This window comes from Pinus tabuliformis, chromosome 8 (assembly GCF_031772625.1).
Source record: "Pinus tabuliformis cultivar Carrire ecotype Pingquan chromosome 8, CPIR1, whole genome shotgun sequence".
In the NCBI taxonomy this organism is placed as follows: Eukaryota; Viridiplantae; Streptophyta; class Pinopsida; order Pinales; family Pinaceae; genus Pinus; species Pinus tabuliformis.
This window is the reverse complement of record NC_142294.1, coordinates 177743342-177752709: the sequence shown is the minus strand read 5'-3', so window position 1 is coordinate 177752709 and position 9368 is coordinate 177743342.

The window sequence follows — 9368 nt, the reverse complement described above, 5'->3', positions numbered from 1 at the left end:
TCTTACAATAGCTTAAGGTCCAAAATATAAACCCTTTTCATTTTGTCCTTTATTCTCATATATATTATTATCAATATTATCCCTTTCAACATTTTTCCTTCTTAGCTCATTGCCTTCTAAAATAATTTTCTAGAAACTCTCACCCTTTATTAGTCTCAACCCATTTAGACGCTTGGACTTCTCAGCTCTTAATCTTCTCACATTCTTGGCCTTCTCACATGTTTGGTATTCTTGGTTTTTGTCTTTCTTAACTCTCAACATTCTCAATACACCATTTAGGAACTCATAGCCATATTCAATCTTGTTCTAATCATGCCAATGGGATAGCATCATCTCATACTTGACACAAAAGCATCTTGTTAAACTCTTTTATTCATACATGACTCAAGGTTGAACTTCATTACAACACACAATACTTAAGGATGAGCTTCATCAACTATTATATAACTCGATGATGTACTTCTATCTCTTTTAAAATTTGAGGAGAGACTTCAGTACACCTCATAGATCTCAAGGTTGAGAATCATTGAAATGATCACTGCTCAAGGAGAACCTTCCCAACAATTGCAATTAGGTGCATTTATACCTTTAATTTCTTAGAGCTAACTTCGATGCTCTCTTGAATTCTTACCTTCAAATACACAACCAACTCTTTCTCCACAACAAATACACCTTTTATAACTTTTGTGCTCCAAAATACCATGGGAAATAACCACCGGTTTTACCCTTGGAAATGTTGTTGGTAGACTATATCAACAGATTGAGTCATCACAACCATATCAATTATTTTTCTAACTCTTTAACTAAATTTGGCGCCTGGTATGCAAAATTTCAATTTTACAATGTCCTTAAAACTTTATCTCCTAGGATTTTGTAACTAAGGCTTCAAATCCATGATCTATGGCCATCAAATTAAGAATGAGGTGCTTCTCAACCTTCCATGGATTAAAACCTCGGCTCCCTTAAGTCTTAGAGCATGGGTGTTATGTGCCCGAAGGCTAGAAACTCATCTTTCCACAAACAACACTTGCACAACTAGCCTGAATGGGCCCTAAGCCTTTTCTATCCTAAACATAAAAAGTCATTAACAGCCAAAATGACTTATGAAAAAAACTCAATGCAACATGAATTTTTCGATTAATTGATGGATACATTTCCATCCCACACCTTCCATCAACTGTGTACTTTTCCATTGCTAAAATCATCGAGCACTTTATTCTCCTTCTACAATGCGACAAAAAATTGGTCTGAAAGTGATAGATCAATTTCTGTCCCTCGATGTCCGTTAACCATGGTAGACTCCAAAACTTAAACCTCCGAGAATTTCATACTCACTGCGTCAAGCTACGAATTTACATGTTTGTTGACAATAATATTTTCCTCGCACACCTTCTATCAATTGCAACATTCTCTAATTATAAAGCCTTCATGAACCTTTTTATTGTCCTTCCATGATGCAATGACATGTCATACTATGTCATCACCCTACCATGTGTCACCATGAGAGTGGTGTCATGTGTCACTGAATTTCGACACATTTTTCCACCCATAAGACTATTTCCACCTACCACATGTCACACAGTAGAGGTGCCACATCATCATGCTTTCCATGTATTCACCACCTATCTCCTCATCATTGTCCTTGTTGGCTTAGTGGGGCCTGACCCAAGTTCAGAAGTGATTTAGCCAAGAAAATCCCAGTACTACTGGCCCTTTCAGCAATAGTCCGCGGAGCGCGGATTGAGGTATCACCCGAAGTAGTATGGGAGGGTGCTAGAACTAGGTTTCTACACCCTGGGGATGTCTGATATGAAGTGATTGGTACGTTGTCCAACCTTCGCACTTACTGCGCTACGCACACCAGTGAGTACCCCGCGCCCTGCAATACTATCTTCACACAACTCTAGCCGTAGCACGATCCATGTTATTTAACCAAGTCTTCCTTAGTTAGGCTCTGTTAGCTGATTACTTAGATTATTTTCATATATAAGCATTCATACAAGTATTCATCAATTGCGCGCAGTAAATAAACAGAGTAAAAGTAATGTATAACCTCAAAATATGGGTTCAAGAACAAATGCACAGAGTAAGCATCTCTTTATTAACTTTCAATCCCAAGTACATACCCAACTCTTCTAGGCCTCAGTACACTCAACTGCAGAGCCTATACCTACTACTATGACCTAGTACACTTCAGATTCAACTCTAACCTCGAACCATGCTTTCGCTATTCTATCTATTCTTTCCTAGCCCTTTTTTTACAGTTAGAGCCTCGCTCTATTTATACAATCCCATGGTCTATGAACCATGGGTAGGCAGACACAAATTTACATTAAATTACAATATTTTAGGGCAGACAACCCTATGACTCATCCTAGACTTTGCACTCCGCGCCCGCAATTCATGGAGTCTTACAATACAATTGACCAAAACTTGGGCCTTGAGCCCCAAAACATGCTGTAGGGGATCCCATGCCCAACAGGCCCCCAACACAATCATTGTGACTCATCTCGAGTCACTCTGCTGGTACAATGATCTTAGCATGGAGCCCCTCCAACTATTCATGTGTTGCGCGAAGGTCCGAAATGTACTATTCTACCGTCTACTGGATCTGCTTTACTCTTTCATCTAAATGCTCGTTGTCAGGGGCAAATCCCTGTCTTAAAGCATGCATCACCTTCATCTGTGTGATCTTCCCTTTGATATCAATAGTGATGAGGAAGGCATCATCAATCCAAGGCTGGATGCATGCTTTAAGTACTACCTCTTGTTACACTAAAAAATGTCACCATGACCACTTACAGTTAGTATGGCTCAAATCAACAGTCATGCTACCCTCTTAGGCAAGTCTTATGCCTCTGCTATCCATCTCAAACTCAAAGAAGAGAGAAAGTCTTGTCAAAAATATGTTTATCTCTGGGGTCGCAGGTTCTCTCTAGCCTTACTTGCGGGGACGCTCACAATGTTCACAAAAGGTGCGTCCTTGGACGCTCTGTATGTTAAGGGACAGGTGCGTCCTTCTGTAAAAGGCAAAATGCGCGAGTTTCATCTTAAAAAAGTTACTTGTGGTTACTTCTAGAACTTTCTAGAGGTCGGTTTGATGAATTGGATGCGCCTCCAGTTGGTTCATGTATCTCTATTAAGGAGGAACTTATCCCATCAATAAGGGAGCTATCCCACCCAAAGAGGGGGATTATCCCATTGATGGTGGACCTGAATAACCTCTTTACAGCACTATAAATAAAGACATTGAGCCAGAGGGAGGGGAGGTTGGAGCTATACATTTTCTTTGGGGAAATGCTGCAGGAATTAGGACTCCCATTTAGAACCTTGTGAGGAGAGATTGTCTTTGCTTGATTCTACTTGGAAGTGGGTGAGCTTTGTCAAAGTAGAGGAAAACCCTTGATGGACCCTGGGAGGAACTTGCACAACACCAAGGCCAGGTTGTAAGAGTTTCTTTGTTTCGTTATTAATACAAATTGGTTTATTTTTCTCAATAGCTTGTGTTAATGAGTTATTTCATGTGTTCCTTGGTCTGCATGTTGAATATATGTTTTATTATATGAAATGCAAGTGCTTGGTAATTGTTTGATTGTTTGTGGTTGCAGGAATTGACTTGAAGGAGGAGCTCATCCGGATCAGCAAGGACGGACTACAACAACCGCGTTTTGGAATAAGGTAAGCCTAAACACTTGTAGTTTTCATGTTTTAAAAGGTATATTTAGAGAAAGATCACTCCATTTTGTCTTGTTTGTCGCTAGAGAGTTTAGACTCCTAGGGAGGTCAGTTGTGTCCGCACAAACGACTTTTTCCGCCACGACAAATTGGCGACTCCACTGGGGAATCCATTAATGAGAGAGTCTTTTCCTTTGTGTGAACTTTGCTCTGTGAAAATCACTTTTATTTTCTGGTTTTTGACTGTGAGAATTAGTATTTGGGTGGCTTAGCTTTAGATTTAGTTAGATTTGGTTTTTCTCAACTTTTCCAGAAGGACGCACCCTCTGAGTACTGCACAGTGCGTCTTTGGACGCGCTGTTGCCGTTTGCACAGAGCGGGCCCGCACCTGTTATAATGGGTTGCCTGCATCTTCCTGTAAAATTTAGGAAAATTCCATTTTTTGCTTTAATTGCTTTTAGATTTTGATTTTTCTTAGTGTTTTCTACCCAGATCCTTTAGTACCCTGTCAAGAATTTTCACCTGAACTTGTTTTGTGAGCTTTGAGTGTTTTAGTGGATTTCAACGAATTTTAGGCCTAGGGTTTGATTTTTCAATAGGTCCTGTAGTGACTTTGACGGTAGAAAGTTGTCCAGCCCTAGATCTCTCTGGTTAGTCAGCCTTCTTAGAAGTCGGGCCTGTCGTAAAGTCTCCTTGTGTGAACAGCTTGCCATTTAAGTTGTTTTGGGTCAAATTTCGAATTACTTGTTTATAAAGTGTTGATTTCCATTTTACAAAAGAACAAAAAGATTGGAGTTTTGTTTTGACTAGTTTTTGGTTCTGCAATAAGCTAGTCCTTGATTTGATTGTGATCAAGTAAAACACCTTAGAATAATCATTGTTGGTTTTGGCCTCGTTAAGATTGCTTAGAGTAAATTTACCTTTTAGTTTGCTTATGAGTGCATTTTCATAGATTTTAATAGTTGTTAAGATTGATTTTTGGTTATACTAGATTTATTTGCTTTATTAAAAGAAAAATACAAAAACATCTTCTTTAAAAGTCTTGTTTCAAGTAGCTTTTTGTTTTTGAAAGAGAAAAAGAGTTTTTTCGTGCATGTAAAGAGCGGTCATGTTTTTTATGCTTGGAAAAGACAAATGAATTGTTTCTTTGATTGTCTTCAATTAAGAAGTTTCTTTTATAAAGATTGCATTCTCTCAACTTTTTAGTTAAGCAATTCATCGAAAAAGTAAAGTAGTGGGTAAATCATCCTAGGTGCATTTTGTAGTGGTTTCGAGTCGAGTCAACACACCACTGGTTTCACTTCCATCACCTTTTGACTTAAGAAACAACCTTAAAAGTAACGCTTAAATTAAAATCAATCTAGTAATTTTTATTTTTCTAGGGCTCTGAAACACCAACATAGCTTAGGCTAGGGTCTTGGAGTAGGTGAGTACTTAACTCTCCAAGACTACAAAACCAAACAGATAGTTTATCTTGAGTAGATTAAATCCAATTGTTTCAGTTATACTCTGGGAAAGCTCCTCTTAAAGGAGAAGAACGAGCTCGTGTCCGAACCAGTCTCCCTCGTTGGGAACGACGCCAGACAGTACGTATTACAAACGGTAAACCTCGGATTAACCATTGTCGAGGAGCCAGGGGTCACTTATCGGTAAACCTTGGATTATTGTCAAGGAGCCGGTAAGGGGATTGAGCTTGTTACTCTGCCCTTGCGTGCTGTCGGAGTTTAGACTGTTCCCCCAGGTGTAATTGTTGTGATTGGTAACTTTAGTGACCATAATCTTTAGGGTTCTACCGAGGTGACGGTGGAGGGAAGGTCCCACTGTACCTGGAGCAGACGTCGGTTATACTCACTTGGATTTTCCGGGGGTTCACTTCACTTCGAGACGGTTAAAGTGGAGGAACTTGTGCCGGTCTATTCATTAAGCAGGTTGCCGGGGTAACTGTTCCACCCGCCATTTCTGTACTGAATCCTGCGAGGTTGGGCCTAATCACCAACTAGCGCTTTTGGTCCGGAAGACTACTGTTTGTGTGTGGTTTGACGCTCTAGATTATTTAGGCGTGTGCTTCAAATTTGTTTGCTTCTTTAGAAGACTTTAGGTGGTTTGATTTGAAATTTTTACTTTGTTTTCGTGTGTTGTAGTTAAAAATCTTTAATTGTGGCGGAATTACCGAGACAGTCCCGTAGACTTCGGGGCCAGTCTCCTGAAGTTGTTTCTGTGGCCGAATTGTTGAGAAGATCCCGTAGACTTAGGGGATCCCCTCCTCGAGACGACCCGGGTAATTTAGAAGGGTTAAAGGTCCTTGTAACTCCTCCTAGTGACAGTAGAGTAGGTTCACCTGAAGAAGGAGAATCTTCCTTGGTAGTCCATCCAGATTACCAAAGTTTAGAAACAGGTTACAATCCCGAAACTGTTACAGTTTCCGAGCTTGCTGGTAGTTTTTCATCTGCCAGTGAAACAGGCGAAGAACCTGAAATTTCCGAACCTGTTACTCCAACTTCTAGTGTCCCTGATTCACCGAGAATAGAAAGAATTATCACCGAAAATCTACCTTCTGGTTTGATTGCTATAGAAGAACTTTCTCCAGAAGAAGATATAGGTGTCTCTCACCTTGAAGGTCAACTTACTATTGATCTAAGGGAGCGTGAATCCATCTTTTACAGTCCTCCTAGAAGTACTTCTTGGTACCTTGCGTTAACCAATTTTTTAGACAACTCAGTCGGTTTTTCCACACCTCGTACTCCTTTTCCACCTGGAGGTATTCATACTCCTGTAAATATGTCTGTTCAGTCGTCCGTGTTTACACAAAGTCCTGAATCTTTTTTACACGGCGGTCCTTCTGTTCCCACTGGGTATCAGTCACTTTCTGGTACCTTTGCGGGGGCATCTCCTCAACCCATTGATCATGGGTTATTTGCTGGAAACAGTGGTAATATACCATTGGGTGTAGGAGACATTTACATGATGTCAGGTTCAGTTCCCGTTTCCCAACCTCAAGGTGGCCAATTACCGCCTGGGGGGCAACCGCAGTTAACGCCTGGGGGGCAACCTCAAGGTACACAAATCGTGTCTGGGGGGCAACCTCAAAGTCAGTATGTACCTATGGTGCAATACTTGCCTCAAGGTCAACCTCAGCCTCAATATGTACCCCAAGGTCAACCTCAGTATCAATATCAACCTCAAGGATGGCAACCTCAAGGATGGCAACCTCAAGGGTATCAACCCCAAAGTTATCAACCTCAAGGGTACCAACCTCAAGGTCAAGGTCAACCCCAGTATCAGTATTTACCTCAAGGTTATCAACCTCAAGGTCAATACTCAAGTCAAGGTTATCAACTGCCTCAAGGTCAGTCATATGTTCCAAGTATGGGAACTGCACCTTACAGTTATCAATCCTACCCTCAATCTGGTTATGGATCTCAGTACCCTCAACCTGTTACGGGTCAGTACCCTGGAATGTTAGTGTGGGATCCCTCACAGGGTCAACAGGTGTTGCAGCCAAGTGTACAGATGGTTCCTCAAGCTGGACAACCCGTAGTTTCTGGTCCAACCCAGCAACCGCAACCTGTCCAGCCAAATGTTCAAACTTCTGTAGCTTCGGTAGTTACTCAGCCGTCAATTGCACCTAGTACTCCATCTCAAACGGCTGCTGCAACTATCGCTACATCTACCATACTTACTTCTGGAGTATCGACGGCTCCAGTTTCTACTATCCCTGTTACCACACCTCAGATATCTTTACCGTTGTCTGGATCTACGATTCAAACCACGGTCCAGATGCCTGTAGGTCAGCCTGGTATAAGTACGGTTGTGACTACTCAACCTCAATTTGTTCAACCTCCGTACCAGGGACAGTACCAACCTGGGCAAGCTGTCCAACAACCGGTTTACCAGTATCAACCGTATCCTGGGTACACTTATCAACAACCTCAACAACCCCAGTACGGTCCGGTTAATCCTGGTTTTCCAGGAGGATATAATATCCCAAATGCGACTCCTGTTCCTAGTTATCCTGGATATCCTCCTCCTGGGGCTGGTATTGTGACCCAGAGTTTTAGAGATCCTAACCGGCAGTTACCGTTTATTGCAACTTTGGATTTACCCGACTTGACGCGCCTAACGAACGATCCAATTCAATATCTTCAGTTCTGGCCGCCAATGCCAAATAAGTTGCCCAGTGATATACCCAAGTTCGAAGGTAAGTCTGGAGAGGATCCGTCCAATCATGTGATGACTTACCACCTCTGGTGTGCTTCGAATTCTATCTCAGATGATTCCATCCGCTTACGTCTTTTCCAGCGTACACTCATTGGTCTCGCGGCCAAGTGGTACATTGAGTTACCACGGGCCTCTTTTTACAACTTTAGCCAGTTAGCTACCTCGTTCTTAACTCACTTTCAGTTGCCGGTCAGATACGATAATGGCACGGAGTTATTAACTTCACTAAAACAATCGACGTCCACGTATATTTCTGATCACATTCATGAGTGGAGACGTCGAAGGCGATTAGTGAAAGTTTTTATCCCGGACCAAATCTTAGCTGAATGGTTTGTCAAATCATTATTACCGAAGATTACTGAAGATTTCGCTAAGGCCGGAGTAGTTACTGAGGAGCAAGTCATTGCTCAGGCACAATACCTTGACTTAGTTTACACTCAGTCGGGTACGTTACACGAGAAAATTCCGGATCTTCCAAAGTCGAATCAAATCGCTGCTGCTCCTTCGGGATCTCATGCCGCTGATGGTATGATTGGTATCGTGACTACGAAGAGCAAGAAGAAGTCTTCCAAGGCTTCAACTACTCCAATTATCACTTTGCCTGATTCTCCGACAGGAGAGTCTTCTCCTGAACTCACCGCCGACATTCACGCTGTAGAGTCATCTACGGCCAAACCAAAAAACGGTGGAAAGAAGAAAGGAAAGAAGAAGGCTAAAGCAGACAAGGCTCCAAAGGAGAAAACTGAAAAGTCGGAAACCAATGACGAAAAACGCAAACCTCGATATCCTTGTCTTATTTGTGAAGAGGATCATTTTACGAGAGATTGCCCTCATCGGGCCGAGGTTGTAAAAATAGTCAAAGGTTCTCCCACTCCTGCTGTGTTAAAGAATCCATTTCCAGAGCAGGAGAATAAGATGATAGGTTCTTCTTCGAATGCCAGTGAAGAACCCATTTTGATGATGTCTCATGTGAGGATTGCGACTCGATCGCAAGATTATGGTAGTAAGGCTCCTGTTGATGGCAAGGAAGCAGAATCTTCTCACTCTAACCCATCAACCTCAGCTCCTGGTTCCGATCCACTACAGATCGAAAAACCTAACCCAGACTTAGTGATTAAGCCGCCCGCCAAGGGTGTACTTCGAAGGTCTGCTTTCAATCCACATGCGAGAGCAGCCCAGAATTACAACATTGTTGAGGACTTAGCTGTTTCACCTTCAGCAATGTCGGCACTCGAAGTGCTGCAATCATGCCCAGCACAACGGAAATTTCTTTTGTCGGCTATCGGAGCTGTCGATGTTCAGGACCCGAACCTAATGATCTTTGATCTAAAAAATAGTACACCACGTCTCCCCCATCAAATGGCTTTCCAAATTCCAGTGATAGTAAAAAACAGGCCTATTCATCGGACTGTGATTGATGAGGGAGCTTCTACGTGTATTATGTCGATTCAATGTTGGAGATCGCTTGGTTCTCC